Source organism: Lissotriton vulgaris, chromosome 1_1 (genome assembly GCF_964263255.1).
Source record: "Lissotriton vulgaris chromosome 1_1, aLisVul1.2, whole genome shotgun sequence".
Taxonomy (NCBI): Eukaryota; Metazoa; Chordata; class Amphibia; order Caudata; family Salamandridae; genus Lissotriton; species Lissotriton vulgaris.
Window position 1 is genome coordinate 1,819,688,299 of NC_141685.1, and position 17,070 is coordinate 1,819,705,368.

General features: G+C 41.6%; 1 protein-coding gene across 1 annotated transcript in view; it reads left to right on the forward strand.

Moving 5' to 3' along the window:
- C1_1H12orf42 (chromosome 1_1 C12orf42 homolog) overlaps positions 1-17,070 on the forward strand; it is a 1,726,734-nt gene that overhangs the window by 887,636 nt on the left and 822,028 nt on the right. The window lies entirely within an intron of this gene.

The following is a 17,070-nucleotide window of genomic DNA, read 5'->3' on the forward strand; positions in this document are numbered from 1 at the left end:
TATCTGGGTGCCCCGGAGGCAACGTTGAATAAACTGCAACAAATCCAAAATGCAGCAGCTCGAGTATTCCCATGTCACGGTCGGCCAAACCAGCTATGAGGGCTTTGCACTGGTTACCGGTGCGCGAAAGGGTGAAATTTAAATACCTTTGTCTGGCGCACCAAATTCTGCAAGGTATAGGCCCTCCTGTTCTGCATAGCTTGGTTACACCTTACAAGGCTAGCAGAACTCTACGTTCAGACCAAAAACATCTCCTCAAGACTCCGAAAGTCAAAAAGGCCCGCACGGGGGGAAGAAGATTTTCTGTGAATGTTGCCGTGCTCTGGAATTTACTCCCCTTAAGTTTGCGTGCTGAAACTAGCCTCCTTCGTTTTCGCAAGCAGTTGAAAACTCATCTCTTTGCCAACTGCTCTCCTTGAGTGTCCACGACCATTACCTCTGTTCTAAAAGCGCTGGGATGCTCCAGGGTACCTACGCGCTATACAAAACTGCAATAATAATAATACTAACAAACACAATTTTAGAGTCACATTGGCACAGACTTCATTGATTACTGAACACCAACCTCAGGCATTGGGACATAGCCATGTGTGTGGTGTGGAAATTTTAAGGGAGTAACCAAAATGTCAATACTTAAAAATCCACAACATGGAAAAGATATCCATTTGTCAAATTATGTTGCATGTAATCAAACCGATGTCATTCATACAATTAAATGTCATTGGGGAAAGCTTTGGACAAAATTCTAGAAATATTAAAATACACATTAGCAAATCTAAATCAACTATTTAGAATAAAGACAAGAGATCCTTCCTTTCTGACCAGACGTTATACCACACACTATTTTAATTGAGCTTTTAATTGAGATTATAAATATTGAAGGGCGCTTTAAACTAGTAACGGATGGCAATATGAGGTTATTAATGTTAAAACATAAATGCTGGTAAATAGATTGAAATACATTGAAAACAGTTGGAATATTCATACATATTTCACAGCTTGTTCAATTGTAGGCTTGTGCCTTCGATATCGTATGACTCTCATGGAGCGTGCGTGTCGTGTGTTCGATGAGAGCCGAGCTACAGTTGATTGCTGGCATTTGTAAATTGGAGTAGGTGAGAGAGCCTCATATTTGCAATGGATGAAGAATAAAGCCTCGAAAAGCACCCTGGTTCTACACTTCAATTTGGCAACTATCACACAGCTTCATCACTGTGAGGTTTGGACCGGTGCATTTCAACAGTATTCAGTGGTTTTGCTGGGACCACTGTATGTCTTCATATTTTCGCAACAGTAAGTGGCTTCACCCTTTTTCACCACACTGCTGACAGACACAGCTGTTTTGTTATCTTCTTCGCACATATTCAAATCTTAATGAGAAGCGCTTGAGAGCCTCAGCCTTTTGCACATACAAGCACAACGTCTTGCGTTTGTCAATGAACATATGCTAACAGGCACAGCTTACCATCTGTTCCCTGAGTGGTGTGTTCATATGGGATCAAGTGGTGTTACTATTCGCAAATGCTGACAGGCACAACTTCCTGCCTTGTTGCCTGAGCATCTACTGATTTCGACAATGTGGCGTTCAAGCTCAAGCTCTTCTCTACACATGAGCATTATGTAAACAGCTTGTTCCTAGCTATTTCTACCTCTCCGATGTGACCACATTTCACACAGCCTGTTAGTTTGTAAAGATGCAGTTTTACTACTTTGTGTTTGGATGCACTTACTGCTGACAGGCACAGCTTCAATGTGTCAAAAATCAAGAAAGACTAGCTAGGTTTTTTACAGGTAAGACTCAATGGAGTACGTATGTCAAGGGAAACCAGTAGGTTTTTTTGAAAGCCCTCACCCACCAACCTAGTTGGTGGCATGCTTCATCATCGGGCCCACCACAGTGGCACCTAACGTGCCCCGGGTGTGCTTCGACGCCAGATTACTGCGGAGCTGGTATAATTACTGAGTGTGCAGTGTGGTGAGTGTGAAGGTGAAGATTAAAAAGCCATACAAACATCCCAGCACCCGAGGGTAAAAAATATTTTAATAAAACTGGGTATCTGTTGGCACATTAAAAGGCAGACGGACACGGTGGAGTATGGATTATGACCTCCAGTGTCCTGTGTGGTCTACATGTTTCAGCCTGGCCTTTCTTAATTTGAAACAGGCTTTCCTCAGGACCAAGTGAGTATGTGTGGGGTTATAAAGTTAATTTACAGTGAGTGTTTTAGATTTTATGTGTGGCACGCACTAAGGTGCTATATGGGTGAGAAGGGGATTCCCTCTCGCTTTGCTACATATAACATAAAAGGGGAGACAGACAGACGTACAGGGTAGAGTCATATTAGCATATTATTGCAAAAACAGTCGTCATTCCACCGTCTTATAAGGTGAGTGAGCGAACTATGCATGGCTAAAGTGTGGTCTTGTCAGTGGCAAGACTCATGTGATAGTTATCTAGAAGCCGGTTGTAGTGGTGAGCTAGAAAACGAGAATACCAATGTGAGGTTCAGGTAAGTGAAAGAAAATTATTATCCTCACACAGTATTTTGCTGTTCAAAGCCTCCTTGGGTCGCCTGGCAGAGAAAAAGACCCTAAAAGAAGGTTGTATTGGTTTTACAAAATTATCCGACCTGTAAGGGAAGACCTCAACACCTTACCCCCACAGTAGCTGTAGCGCGCAGCCTCATTACTCACGAAACTCTCGATCTGGTTCCTCCTTGGACCTGTCGTCCTTCTGCGGCGCCCGGTTGTGAAAGGAGGGCTGGCCGAGCATGTTTTTAAAGGCTCCGTAATTGCCTGCACCTGGGTCAGGGTAGAAATAGAGGGAGGGGTGCTCTTGCGCGAAAAGCGCCATGTCATGTAAGCTCTGCGCATGATTGGGGTGGGTAGTAGTCCCTATTCCGCGCGCGAGCCTTCGGTGTGTGGTGCTCCGCGCATGCGCGGAGGGATAGAAGCTGTGTAAGGCTACCGCGCATGCGCGGGAGAGCGTGGGAGCGCTCGTTGTTGCCAAGGACGCGCTAGTGTGCAATATTGCTCGTGGAGAGAGCAAAAGGTGTTTAAATAATGAGTATAGAAGGAATTTAGATGGGGGAATGAGATTTACAATTTAAAATTTAAAATTTAGATTGAGGTCGCTCAGTGTGAGACAGATTGGATTATGCACAGTATTGTAAAGAAAAGGAAACATCATGCATTAAGTGGTGAGGGAATTCCACGGTATGGAGTCGTTGAGCCCCTCAGTATGAGTGGATAGACGGTAAATCCAACGTTGTTCTTTTTGGAGGAGATATCTTTCATTGTTTTCAGTTTTGGCGAATTGTTCAATCACTGTCCAAGTGAAGTCATTTGGGGTGTGGTTGTGGGACAGGAAGTGGTCTGTAAGTCTACTTATATTTTTGCCACATCGGATGGTACTGCGGTGTTCCGTCATTCTTGTCCGTACCTTGCGGGTAGTCATCCCCACATACCGTAGGCCACATCTGCATGTCATAAGGTACACCAGGTTTGATGAATTACAGTTGGTGAACTGGCGTTGTGTCCATACTTTGCCTGGTTCTAAGTCCAGGGCTTTAGATGGGGATGTAAGGTGGCATACACTGCAATTATTGCACAGTTGGTGTCCTGTAAGTTTTGGTAAGCCCCAGGCATTGAGGACAGTGTTGTCGTTAGTGGCATGGTGCGGCCTGGGTCTGGTGTGTACCAGGGAGTCTTTTAGATTCTTCGCCCTTTTATATGCGAATCTAGGTTTTTCCCAGTTTCGGTTGCCTGAATTAACAATCTTCCAGTTCCTGTTGATAATGCTAGAAACCTGATTTGATACGGTATTGTAAGTGGTGACGCATGTCAGAGTAGATTCCTCAGGAGGCCTTGTTGTTACCTCAAGGAGCGCCTCTCTATTTTGGTTTCGCGCCCTCTTGCAGGTGGTGTTCAGGATCCTAGTGGGGTATCCCCTGTCTTCCAATTTATGGACCAAGTTGGCAGATTGTTGTTTGAAGTCCTGGATCCGGCTGCAATTGCGTCTCAGTCGCAAAAACTGACCGTAAGGGAGATTTTCCCGTAGAGGTCTAGGGTGGAAGCTGTCAAACCTCAAAAGGGAGTTCCTTGATGTAGGTTTGTGGTAGGTCGTAGTTGTCAGGCCATCCATGTCTGCCTTGATATTAAGGTCCAGGAAGGCCAATTCCGAGGCACTGCTCGTACAGGTAAACCTCAGGTAGTTATCACAGGTATTGATCCACGTGAGGAATTGATCCAGGGATTCCTGATTCCCTTCCCAGATAACCAGGATGTCGTCGATATATCGACGCCACATACTGATGTTAGCTGTGTAGGGATTGTTCACAGATTGTATGTGTGTTTTTTCAAAATGGGCTACATAAAGACCAGCTATGCTGGGAGCGAAAACGCTCCCCATGCTCGTCCCATTGGTCTGTAGGTATAGCTTGCCCTCGTACTCGAAATAGTTGTCTTTTAATGCAAGGGTGGCACATTCCATTATAAAGCTGCGTGGAGTGTGATGGTTCCAGGCAGTTCCCATTAAGACTTCCTCCAGTACTTTCAGTGTAGCGTCCTGCGGTAGGCTGGTGTATAGGCTCTCAATGTCTAATCCGACAGGGAGTTGGGTTTCGGGGTTGTAGTTGATTTCTTTGATAACATTGAGAAGATGTTTCGTGTCCTTGATGTATGATGGTGTAAGTTGTACTAATGGGTTCAGGAAGAAATCGCAGAAGCGTGACAGGGGCTCTAAGAGTGATTGATTTCCCGACACAGTTGGTCTTCCCGGTGGTGGGGTTACCCCTTTGTGTACCTTCGGTAGAGTGTAGAAATATGGGGTTTTAGCATTTTTGCTGCACAGGTAGTCAGCCTCCTGTTTGGAGATGTGTTCTGCGTCCCGGGCATTTTTTACCAAAATCTGTATCCTCTTGCCTAGTTCCTCGGTAGGGTCCTTCCTGAGTGGTCTGTAATTCCTGGTGTCGCTTAGGAGTCTGATGGAATGTCGCAGACTCCTAAGCGACACCAGGAATTACAGACCACTCAGGAAGGACCCTACCGAGGAACTAGGCAAGAGGATACAGATTTTGGTAAAAAATGCCCGGGACGCAGAACACATCTCCAAACAGGAGGCTGACTACCTGTGCAGCAAAAATGCTAAAACCCCATATTTCTACACTCTACCGAAGGTACACAAAGGGGTAACCCCACCACCGGGAAGACCAATTGTGTCGGGAAATCAATCACTCTTAGAGCCCCTGTCACGCTTCTGCGATTTCTTCCTGAACCCATTAGTACAACTTACACCATCATACATCAAGGACATGAAACATCTTCTCAATGTTATCAAAGAAATCAACTACAACCCCGAAACCCAACTCCTTGTCGGATTAGACATTGAGAGCCTATACACCAGCCTACCGCAGGACGCTACACTGAAAGTACTGGAGGAAGTCTTAATGGGAACTGCCTGGAACCATCACACTCCACGCAGCTTTATAATGGAATGTGCCACCCTTGCATTAAAAGACAACTATTTCGAGTACGAGGGCAAGCTATACCTACAGACCAATGGGACGAGCATGGGGAGCGTTTTCGCTCCCAGCATAGCTGGTCTTTATGTAGCCCATTTTGAAAAAACACACATACAATCTGTGAACAATCCCTACACAGCTAACATCAGTATGTGGCGTCGATATATCGACGACATCCTGGTTATCTGGGAAGGGAGTCAGGAATCCCTGGATCAATTCCTCACGTGGATCAATACCTGTGATAACTACCTGAGGTTTACCTGTACGAGCAGTGCCTCGGAATTGGCCTTCCTGGACCTTAACATCAAGGCAGACATGGATGGCCTGACAACTACGACCTACCACAAACCTACATCAAGGAACTCCCTTTTGAGGTTTGACAGCTTCCACCCTAGACCTCTACGGGAAAATCTCCCTTACGGTCAGTTTTTGCGACTGAGACGCAATTGCAGCCGGATCCAGGACTTCAAACAACAATCTGCCAGCTTGGTCCATAAATTGGAAGACAGGGGATACCCCACTAGGATCCTGAACACCACCTGCAAGAGGGCGCGAAACCAAAATAGAGAGGCGCTCCTTGAGGTAACAACAAGGCCTCCTGAGGAATCTACTCTGACATGCGTCACCACTTACAATACCGTATCAAATCAGGTTTCTAGCATTATCAACAGGAACTGGAAGATTGTTAATTCAGGCAACCGAAACTGGGAAAAACCTAGATTCGCATATAAAAGGGCGAAGAATCTAAAAGACTCCCTGGTACACACCAGACCCAGGCCGAACCATGCCACTAACGACAACACTGTCCTCAATGCCTGGGGCTTACCAAAACTTACAGGACACCAACCGTGCAATAATTGCAGTGTATGCCACCTTACATCCCCATCTAAAACCCTGGACTTAGAACCAGGCAAAGTATGGACACAACGCCAGTTCACCAACTGTAATTCATCAAACCTGGTGTACCTTATGACATGCAGATGTGGCCTACGGTATGTGGGGATGACTACCCGCAAGGTACGGACAAGAATGACGGAACACCGCAGTACCATCCGATGTGGCAAAAATATAAGTAGACTTACAGACCACTTCCTGTCCCACAACCACACCCCAAATGACTTCACTTGGACTGTGATTGAACAATTCGCCATAACTGAAAACAATGAAAGATATCTCCTCCAAAAAGAACAACGTTGGATTTACCGTCTATCCACTCATACTGAGGGGCTCAACGACTCCATACCGTGGAATTCCCTCACCACTTAATGCATGATGTTTCCTTTTCTTTACAATACTGTGCATAATCCAATCTGTCTCACACTGAGCGACCTCAATCTAAATTTTAAATTTTAAATTGTAAATCTCATTCCCCCCATCTATATTCCTTCTATACTCATTATTTAAACACCTTTTGCTCTCTCCACGAGCAATATTGCACACTAGCGCGTCCTTGGCAACAACGAGCGCTCCCACGCTCTCCCGCGCATGCGCGGTAGCCTTACACAGCTTCTATCCCTCCGCGCATGCGCGGAGCACCACACACCGAAGGCTCGCGCGCGGAATAGGGACTACTACCCACCCCAATCATGCGCAGAGCTTACATGACATGGCGCTTTTCGCTCAAGAGCACCCCTCCCTCTATTTCTACCCTGACCCAGGTGCAGGCAATTACGGAGCCTTTAAAAACATGCTCGGCCAGCCCTCCTTTCACAACCGGGCGCCGCAGAAGGACGACAGGTCCAAGGAGGAACCAGATCGAGAGTTTCGTGAGTAATGAGGCTGCGCGCTACAGCTACTGTGGGGGTAAGGTGTTGAGGTCTTCCCTTACAGGTCGGATAATTTTGTAAAACCAATACAACCTTCTTTTAGGGTCTTTTTCTCTGCCAGGCGACCCAAGGAGGCTTTGAACAGCAAAATACTGTGTGAGGATAATAATTTTCTTTCACTTACCTGAACCTCACATTGGTATTCTCGTTTTCTAGCTCACCACTACAACCGGCTTCTAGATAACTATCACATGAGTCTTGCCACTGACAAGACCACACTTTAGCCATGCATAGTTCGCTCACTCACCTTATAAGACGGTGGAATGACGACTGTTTTTGCAATAATATGCTAATATGACTCTACCCTGTACGTCTGTCTGTCTCCCCTTTTATGTTATATGTAGCAAAGCGAGAGGGAATCCCCTTCTCACCCATATAGCACCTTAGTGCGTGCCACACATAAAATCTAAAACACTCACTGTAAATTAACTTTATAACCCCACACATACTCACTTGGTCCTGAGGAAAGCCTGTTTCAAATTAAGAAAGGCCAGGCTGAAACATGTAGACCACACAGGACACTGGAGGTCATAATCCATACTCCACCGTGTCCGTCTGCCTTTTAATGTGCCAACAGATACCCAGTTTTATTAAAATATTTTTTACCCTCGGGTGCTGGGATTTTTGTATGGCTTTTTAATCTTCACCTTCACACTCACCACACTGCACACTCAGTAATTATACCAGCTCCGCAGTAATCTGGCGTCGAAGCACACCCGGGGCACGTTAGGTGCCACTGTGGTGGGCCCGATGATGAAGCATGCCACCAACTAGGTTGGTGGGTGAGGGCTTTCAAAAAAACCTACTGGTTTCCCTTGACATACGTACTCCATTGAGTCTTACCTGTAAAAAACCTAGCTAGTCTTTCTTGATTTTTGATATATAAAAGCGGGGATTCAGACTAGCTTACCTAGTCCTCCCTCTCTCCTTTGATTCAGTGACAGCTTCAATGTGAACAGGCTAGATCTGTGTTAATTCTTCTTCCACTTTGTGCACTCTTAATCTCTTGACACGCCCTGTAGGAAGAGCTTTTGTTCTCATTGCAAGAGGCCTACAGTTTATCTTCAAGCAGCATAATAATAGAAATAGGACTATTCTCTAGTGTAGTAGAAATGGGACTATTTCTCTAGCGTATTACTATTTATTTACATTTTTTTCTCAGAATGGGAGCTAATCAATTGGTTACACCTCTCCCATCGTTCTTACCTGAAAATAAGTCCCCTTCTATAGAATGCGATGAATGGATTGGAATTTTTGAAAATTACATTGAAGCTATTAATGGTTTAGGTTTCCAGCGCCTAAAGGGAAGGCATTATTAGAAAAAGAAGGACAGCATGTTTTTTAGTTCTTACCAGATGTGTTGGCAGTGGATGGTCAACCTATAGAGAGTCCATAACTTGAAGCTAAAAAAACATTAGAAAAGTACTATGGCAAATAAGTCAACATAGTTATGCATGGACCTACATTTTATATTGTACAGCAAAAAGAGAAATAAACAATTAATCAGAAGGTAACAAGATTGAGGGATTTAACAGTGTAATGTGACTTTGAAGCCATGACTGATCAGATGTTTTTTGACAATAAAATAAACAAACATTGGGTGCAAAACAATAGATAGAAAAAACAAGAATAAGATCCTACAGTGAGAGTAAAAGAAAACAAAATGTCAGTTACAAATGGAGCATGGGACATGCTGCAGGTTTCATAAGGTGTTTTGCAAGGGATAACACTTGCAGAAAATGTGGCAAAAGCGAACATTTGTCAAGGGTACGCAAAGATGTATCTAAAACAATGTTGCTTATGTAGATAAAGAAGGTACCACATCAGCCATAGTAGTGTGTGTTGAAGACATAGACAATGTAAAGGTACAAAGACCAAGAACAATCTTTACATTGAATGGGGTACTGCTGGAGTTAATGGTTGATTCAGGCTCCATGTACAATATTGTTCCAAAATATTTATTCGAAGAAAAGTGGCCAAATGCTAAATTACAAAAAAGTGACGTTATACCTATGGGGTATAGTGGTGCAACCAATATTTAGAGTGTTTTGTGAAGACCAGTTTTGAATTCAAAGGGAGAACAGAGGTAGGAAAGATGTATGTACCACAGGAGGGTCCAGCTATATTGCCTTGGGTTAGCATGTGCATGTTGTTATTGACCCAAGATCAAGAGAACAAGTTTTGGTGGTGCAAAACTCTGACAATATAGGAAATATATTACTTGAATATAATAGTGTATTTAGTAACAACATAGGTAAACTAAAGGGTTATGTACTTGAAATAAGAATAAAGGAGGATGCTTCTCCGTTCAGACATGGGGTTAAAAAATTCCTATTGCCATTCGCAATGAGTTGAAAGAGATGCTGAAGGACATGCAGTGAGAAGGTGTTGTTGAGACAGTGGCGGTGTCGGAAGTGGCTTTCTTCAGTTGTGATAACTAAAATGAAGGATGGCAAGTTCAGGTTCGGTGTGGACCTTAGATCATTAACTCAGTGTATAGTGGTGGACAATTCTCCACTGCTCAACATTTCAGAAATGGCGTTGTTAATGACTAAGACTAGGTTCTTCACTAGGCTAGATTTAAATTTAGTATACAATCAAATAGCGTTACATCCCAATTCAAAGAAATGTACTGCTTTTGTAATAATGGAAGGTATGTTCCAGTTTAAAAGACTTTCTTTTGGACTGGCATCCATTGCCAGTGTATTTGAACGCATGATGCATAGCTTGTTCAGTGAGTTTGAAAATGTTAAATTCTTCCAGGATGACATTTTGATTGCAGGGGTGACAGAACGTGATCATAACAGTACATTGGTAAAAGTACTTAAAGTGCTAAGTGAAGTAGGATTGACTCTGAGAAAAGAAAAGTGCAAATTTTTATTGACGGTAATTGATTACTTGGTTTACACCATCTTTGAGCATAGGATTAAACCAAAAGAAGATTTGCTGAAATCAATCAGATTAGCTGCCACACCCACAGGAAAGGAACAGTTAAGATCTTTTCTAGGTTTAGTTGAATATTACACCAAGTACGTTAATAACTTTACTAACAAAAGTGAACCTCTGAGAGAGATACTAAGGAAGGTAAGGCAATTTGAGTGGAGAGAGAAGCAAAACACATAATTTAAAGGGATAAAGAATGAGATAGTAAACTCAGGAATATTGACCTAATTTGAGCCTGGAAATACGACCATTCTCACGGTTGATACTAGTGCTCATGTTGTTGGAGAGGTTCTTTCTCAGGTGAAAGGAGGAGAGGAAAACCCAGTGGCATTTGCTTCATGGACACGCCATAGAGCTGAACTAAACTATGCTTTGATTGAGAGGTAACCCTTGGTTGCTGCATGGGGAGTTCAGTATTTCTATACATACTTGTGGGAGGTGCAATTTATATTAAAAATCGATCTTAAACCATGAGTAAAAACTTTGAGTCCCGGAGGGGCAGAGAAGGGTTCTTCTCATTTGATGCAGTTTGCTTCACGATTACAACACTACATATATACAGTTGAAGATATTGCTGGATGGAGGAATGTGCAAGCTGACTGCTTGTCAAGCTTGAAGTTGGAGATGAAGGTGTGGAAGGGGAAGATGTAGTGTGTATGGTGGCGAGTGTAGTAGCTGCTGTAGAAGAAGGGTTTACTGCAGTTACCTAAGAGGAGTGGCAACGAGCAGCCAGTGAGGATGATGTTATTAAATACTTAGGGGCTGATTTACAAGCCCCTTGCACCACTTTTGCATCACTTTTCCCATGTTAAAAATGACGCAAAAGTGGCACAAGGGCCTTGTAAATCTGCCCTTCAGTACGTATTATTTGTGAGGGTTGGAGGCAAGAAGGTGATGTAAGACCTGCTTCAAGGAGTTATGTTAACTTACAAGACAAACTTACCATAGGAACAACAGATTGCTTACTGTTGAGGTGTGAAAGATACAGGCCCCCAGAAGATGTAGGGAAAAAAATAATTGTGTTGGCGCATGAAGGCCACTTAGGAAAAACTCTTACCAAGAAAGGTCTTAAGGACAGTTATTGGTGGTCTGGTAATGGATGGGGATGTAAAAGATAGGGCGGAGAAGTGTTTGTTGTGTAGAGAGGGTGCGAAAATATTAAAGGTTGAAATAAAAATAATGGGTTTTGTTTGAATATTTTGTAACTTACTGTTTCTCTTATCTCAGTTTCTTGGTACAGAATCAGTGAGAGTTTTGAACTTTGGAACATTTGTTGACTGGTATAATGTGTTTACTGTTATGTCCCATGGGAATTGTTCAATGTCTATGATTCCATGTTCACTGCAGTTGATGGACATGTGTCTCGATTGTTGAGTTGCTATTTGAAACATGAGGAATAAAAAAGCAATAGTTTTTTAAATGGTTTCCAAGTATTCCTGTAAAACTATTTCAGAGTGTTAAACAAAGCCTATTGTTTTTATTTAATATGTACAAATGCTTTCAACAAAGGTGGACAATGTGAAGTATGTAGAATAGCAAAAGACCAAATTACTGCCTTCAGCTACAATGGTCGTCCCAAGTTTAAGATTAAGAACAATATCAACTGCTCTACTAGAATTGTGATTATGTACTAAGATGTAAATATAAACAAATTTACATGGGGAGCACTCCCCATCCAGTTCATGAAAGAATTATGGAACATTTGAGAGCAGTAAAACATGGAAACTTCAAATCACCCTTTGCGTCTTATACACTGCAATGGCACAAACAAGATGATCATTATAGTTTACAGGTTCATGACATAGAGACAGTCCATTTGGACTTTAAAGAGTAGAACCATTAATTGAAATTGAAGAGACAGGAAGCAATATATCGATTCTGAGACTAAGAGCTCTAGATAAAGGTTTAACTATTGTCAATGAACACCATTATTTCTTAGTAGATTAACTCAAATACGGTGTGGGATATCAACATTTGCATAATCTGTGAATACATATACATATATGCCATGTGCTTTACAATTGTGACATGACATATTGTACATTCTGGTCCTATGAATGTACACATGATGCATAAGGATGTGTGTCTGATGTATATATTTTTTATGTATGTTGGGTATACTATGAATCGCTAGCCCTACTTTGATTTAGTGTAATTCTATTTAATTGTACTTGTGTAACCTATTGGATCCCACAATATTTATTTAGACAAACATGATTTTACTCTAATATTAGAATATTCTACTGGGGACAATCCCCATAGTTGTTAACCATGTAACCATGTAACTTATGCATGCAGCTGAAACTGATTAGCATGCTGTGGTGTCTCTCCCCTCTTACCATTTCTTAACGTTTCTTATGCTTTCTTCTCTCTTTTCTTATTACTTTCTTCACACGGATCTCTATTCAGTGTCTGGTAAATTTAGAGCTGAGGTTGTGTCAATACAGCAATAGGACATAGATGTGACAATATGGCTGAATTAAATGACAGGTATCAGTGCTCGCTGCTGTAAGAGCTGCCCTTTAGTAGTTTGGGCAGCGATACGAGTGAGATTATGTCTCACAATGGGTGTGTACGCTGGATTTTTGGAATACATCAAATGCAAGCACTCTTTGATATTGATGTTCATGAGTAATAGGGGACTATTCCTCTTAGATATATTTAATTATAAAACAGGAATTTTCTTTTGACTAATGGTATTAAATATGCAGTTTTGTTCCTTGTGGGAATCTGTTGGTTCAATTATACATGGTGATATAGATATATCTTCTTGCTTTACCTCAGGCTCAATGGTTGTTCATAGGGATTCATGGGAGAATATTGGTGACTACTTACGTTTGATCTGAAGGAAGCCCATTCTTTAATCTTCAGGTTGATGGCCTGTCTGATTCCCAGATACACAAATATGATGTCAAAATAACTTATATGAATTACATCGATAGTTTGTTGCCTTTGTGTTACTGCTTTATCCTTTGATTAAGCCTCTATACAATATTTGTTAACATACTGTATTTTGATTATGTCAAGAATCACATGCATTAAATACAGATTGGGCACCTGTGACTCATTTCTGTTTTACTGTGACCCTCATGGTTACTTGTTGGGTTTTGCTGAATTATATTTACACATTTCTTGTGGGCCTGCACACGGATATATTGTTTGTTCAAGATGGCTTTTGTTTTTACTTGAGGTAGCCTGTTCCCTTCTTTTGGATAAAAAGACTATCTTAATGTTGCTAGCCCTTAATTCTTTTTACTGTTGTCCCTTTTCTTTGCCTATAAATTCAATTATCAAGATTGTGGCCGCGCTCTACGCTGACAATACAAGTTTGTTTAACTCCGCGATCCTAGCTGGAGTACCCTCAGTTGGTAAAGCTACTGGTTCTTTTGGAGTCTTGTGCAGAGTTTATGTGGTTGTTTAGTTTCTCTAACTAATATACTTGACGGGCCATACTAGTGATGCTAGATAGTGTACTATTTAGTTTATGACCTTTTTAACTTTACTTGGGAATGGCACAAGTAATTGTTCCCATGGTATCTGCTTTTTTATAAGAACAATCTCTAGAATAACAGAAATTTGGGTAATTTCATTGCGGTTGTCAATATATATGTTTCCCACAATTGTACATTTTGAGGTATTTTATAAATTTTGGTTTGTGCACTACTAGGATATAGGTTTGCTTTGAATTTAATCTTAGTATTTTAAGATGGATGGTGTTTATATCATCATGTAATACTGTTTTGCAGATCCTAATACCAATTGTGTCCTGAGACTGGGGGGACTACATTATTGCTGTTTATTGGATCTTAGATGAGCATATATTGATTGAAATTTGCCTTTGTGATGATGTGTAGACTCGGGTGCTTTGTTTTTGGTGTTTAGTGATATATTTGTGTATTTCAAGTCATAACGGCTCTGCTACTGTTACCTTTGAAAGGCGATGAGCTTGATATTCTAGTGGAAGGTGAGCAATGTATGTTAAGTCTCATTTAATATTCCTGGTACCACTTTGTTGGGTTTTTCCTTTTCTCTTCTTATGCTTATACACTTGCTTTTCCACTTTACAATTTCCCTTCTTCGACTGGGTGTTGCCAAATGGAGTTTGGTAATTAGTTACCTTTGGAGTGGATTGTGGTATAATGGAGATTGCTGTGTGGTTTTGGCCTTCACAAGAGGTGGTTTATGTGGTGCATTTTGGTGATGCTACAAATATCTTGTATAATTTAGAATTTGGTTTTTATACATATATTTTGATATTATAGCCCCGATGAAGTCTGCTGCTATATTTTCAATACAGACAAAACACGTGTTGGCTATGGATGCTGTGAATATTTCTTTGGTTATCCTGTTTAGAAATTGAAGATTGTGAAACCTGTTTGAGTATCTTCTTTGACCATTGTACCAAGTTTCATGAAAAAAAGTTACTTGATGGAAGATTTATTATGGCATTAAAATGTGATTTACCATTGGAGTGCTTGAAATCCTACATCATTTTGCGGACCTGATCCGACTGAATAAGTGCTGGCTTTCCTTCATTTTGAGCACCCGATACAACTTTGGACTGGTTTACTCTTGCTGGGCTAATAGTTGGACACTTATGGTATACGCACTGTATTCCCAGACACCAATTGTGTTCTCTTTATGAGACGAGGTGTAGCCTAGTAACCACAAGTCAAAGGCAAAAGGTTACTGGAAGGAGCCTTATAGAAGATGGCATCTAAAGAGAAAGTGACCAAAACACTCTGAAATTCAGTGACCTCTAAAAATATGCCTTGAGCAGACACAAAGGCTTTTTAGATTCTGGGTCTGGCAATTCCTCACATAGCAAGTGACCTAAGACCAGAGGTTGAAAGAATTTCCCTATTGGACTCTACCTAGTGAAAAAGTAGTAAAGTGATATAATATTACAGTGTCGATGAAGGACCCTCCATAAAGCAAAAGTAGGAAATCAGAATAGGGTTATACCCTCAGGATTATCTTCCTTGCCTGTTTTCTAGAGGAGTATAGAGAAGGCATCTCAATGAGCCCAATGTTTGCCTGGCACTGTAACTATTAAAGGCATGTTGATAAAGCTGTATGGTACCCGCATGATTGGCAGCAAAGTGCAAGGAACTGACAGCACAATCGGGACCTGTAAAAGCTGCCAGCCCAGATGTGTAGATGTGAACAGGAGGGAGAAGAGGGTGTTCTCCCTGCTGAAGAGAATGCGCGGTTTATGCATAAGGACCGTCTAATAGGGGCACACCATTAGATTGCATACTCAGCCACATTGTTAAAACAGTACTATTTCCGCTCACTATGGAAACCAACAAGCATAAGTGTTTGCTATGCTGCAAGTAGCAGTGATGCCCTGGTATTCTCTAATCAGTCATGGAGTGGTGAATAATCCATCTTGATTCTGATGCTCAGGCCAGGTCATTAGATGTTTCTTTGAAGGAATTTGCAATGGAGAGTTTGCATTTTGCGATCTGTTAAATGTGATCTATGTATTAGGATGGCACCAGCTCCTGTAAGTACAAAGAATGCAAAGAATTCCTGTTGATTGTAGAGCCTCAACGAGTTGTATGCATGATGACTGTGTAGAAAATATATCCAGATATAATTTTCTATTTGCAGACACTGAGGTTTACAAATCTAGTTTCTGATCACCTAGTATGGAAGAGGAGAGAGGCAAATGAAGTGGTGTATTTGTAGAGTGGGGTCTCTCACATAGTGTCTTTTGAGAGAAGCATTCCATTCATTTCCTAGGAGGGTGTGGTAAATGGTTTGACGTACTTCATATCCAGCAAATCTCGTAGAGACTTGTTTCTGAGTGATCTTTGGTTATATTTTTAAAGCCTAAAATGGTCTGATTAGACATTTACTCTCTGTATTATTCATAGATAGAAATTACAGATCATGTATTAAAATTATTGAAATTAAAATGCGACTATATTGCAATCTATAATTATGCAGAAGTAAATTAACATTTCAGAACAAAAATTCTACAATAATTAGCAGCCAATGGTAGTTATGTACGAGATATCATCATGCTTGTTGCATTTCATAATTTGTAGGACAAGCACATATGATATGTTCCATAGAAAAACATTTCCAGGAATACAATTACAATGCCATTTAAGTCATAGATCACGGGGCCCACACCTTAGCCAGGGTCAGGCTGGGACAGAAAAAAGTCTTGGGCACCAAATTTAAAATGGCCCCAGTTAGGAAATTAGAAAGTTAAAAAAAGTTGACTTGTTTACAAACTGGGGCTGGTTTAAACACTGTTAAGACATACTACATAAGTGTCTTACAAAGTATGGTATGCTGCATGGATTTGAACTTGCTGCAGGCAATATTTGTTTTGATAACAGGAAATCAACAGTAAAAAGTGGCCAAGAAAACTATACAACAGCCCCACAAAAAGCCAAAAAACATCCCACACCTTGACTTTTCAGACCAGCCCACAAGGCACTGTCAGGTTGCCTTATAGGTCATTCTGACACTGTCAGGGGCTAACAAATGTTCATATTGTGTTATTTTCTGGCGGCTCTCAATAAGGGGATAACCCCTGCCTCACAGAGCTTGTACTGGCCCCTTTTCCACCAGAGAACTGCAGGTTACTGTTACCCCAAAGAGACTGTGAGTAATGGCTTGCACACTAGAACAGGGAGACACTGAGAAATACACCAACTGAAATATAACACCAAATGATCACACCTACCAGGATGGGTGTAAGACTGAATGTCATAGCCCCCACCCCTACCAAGGCACTGGAAAGCCCACACGCCACAGAC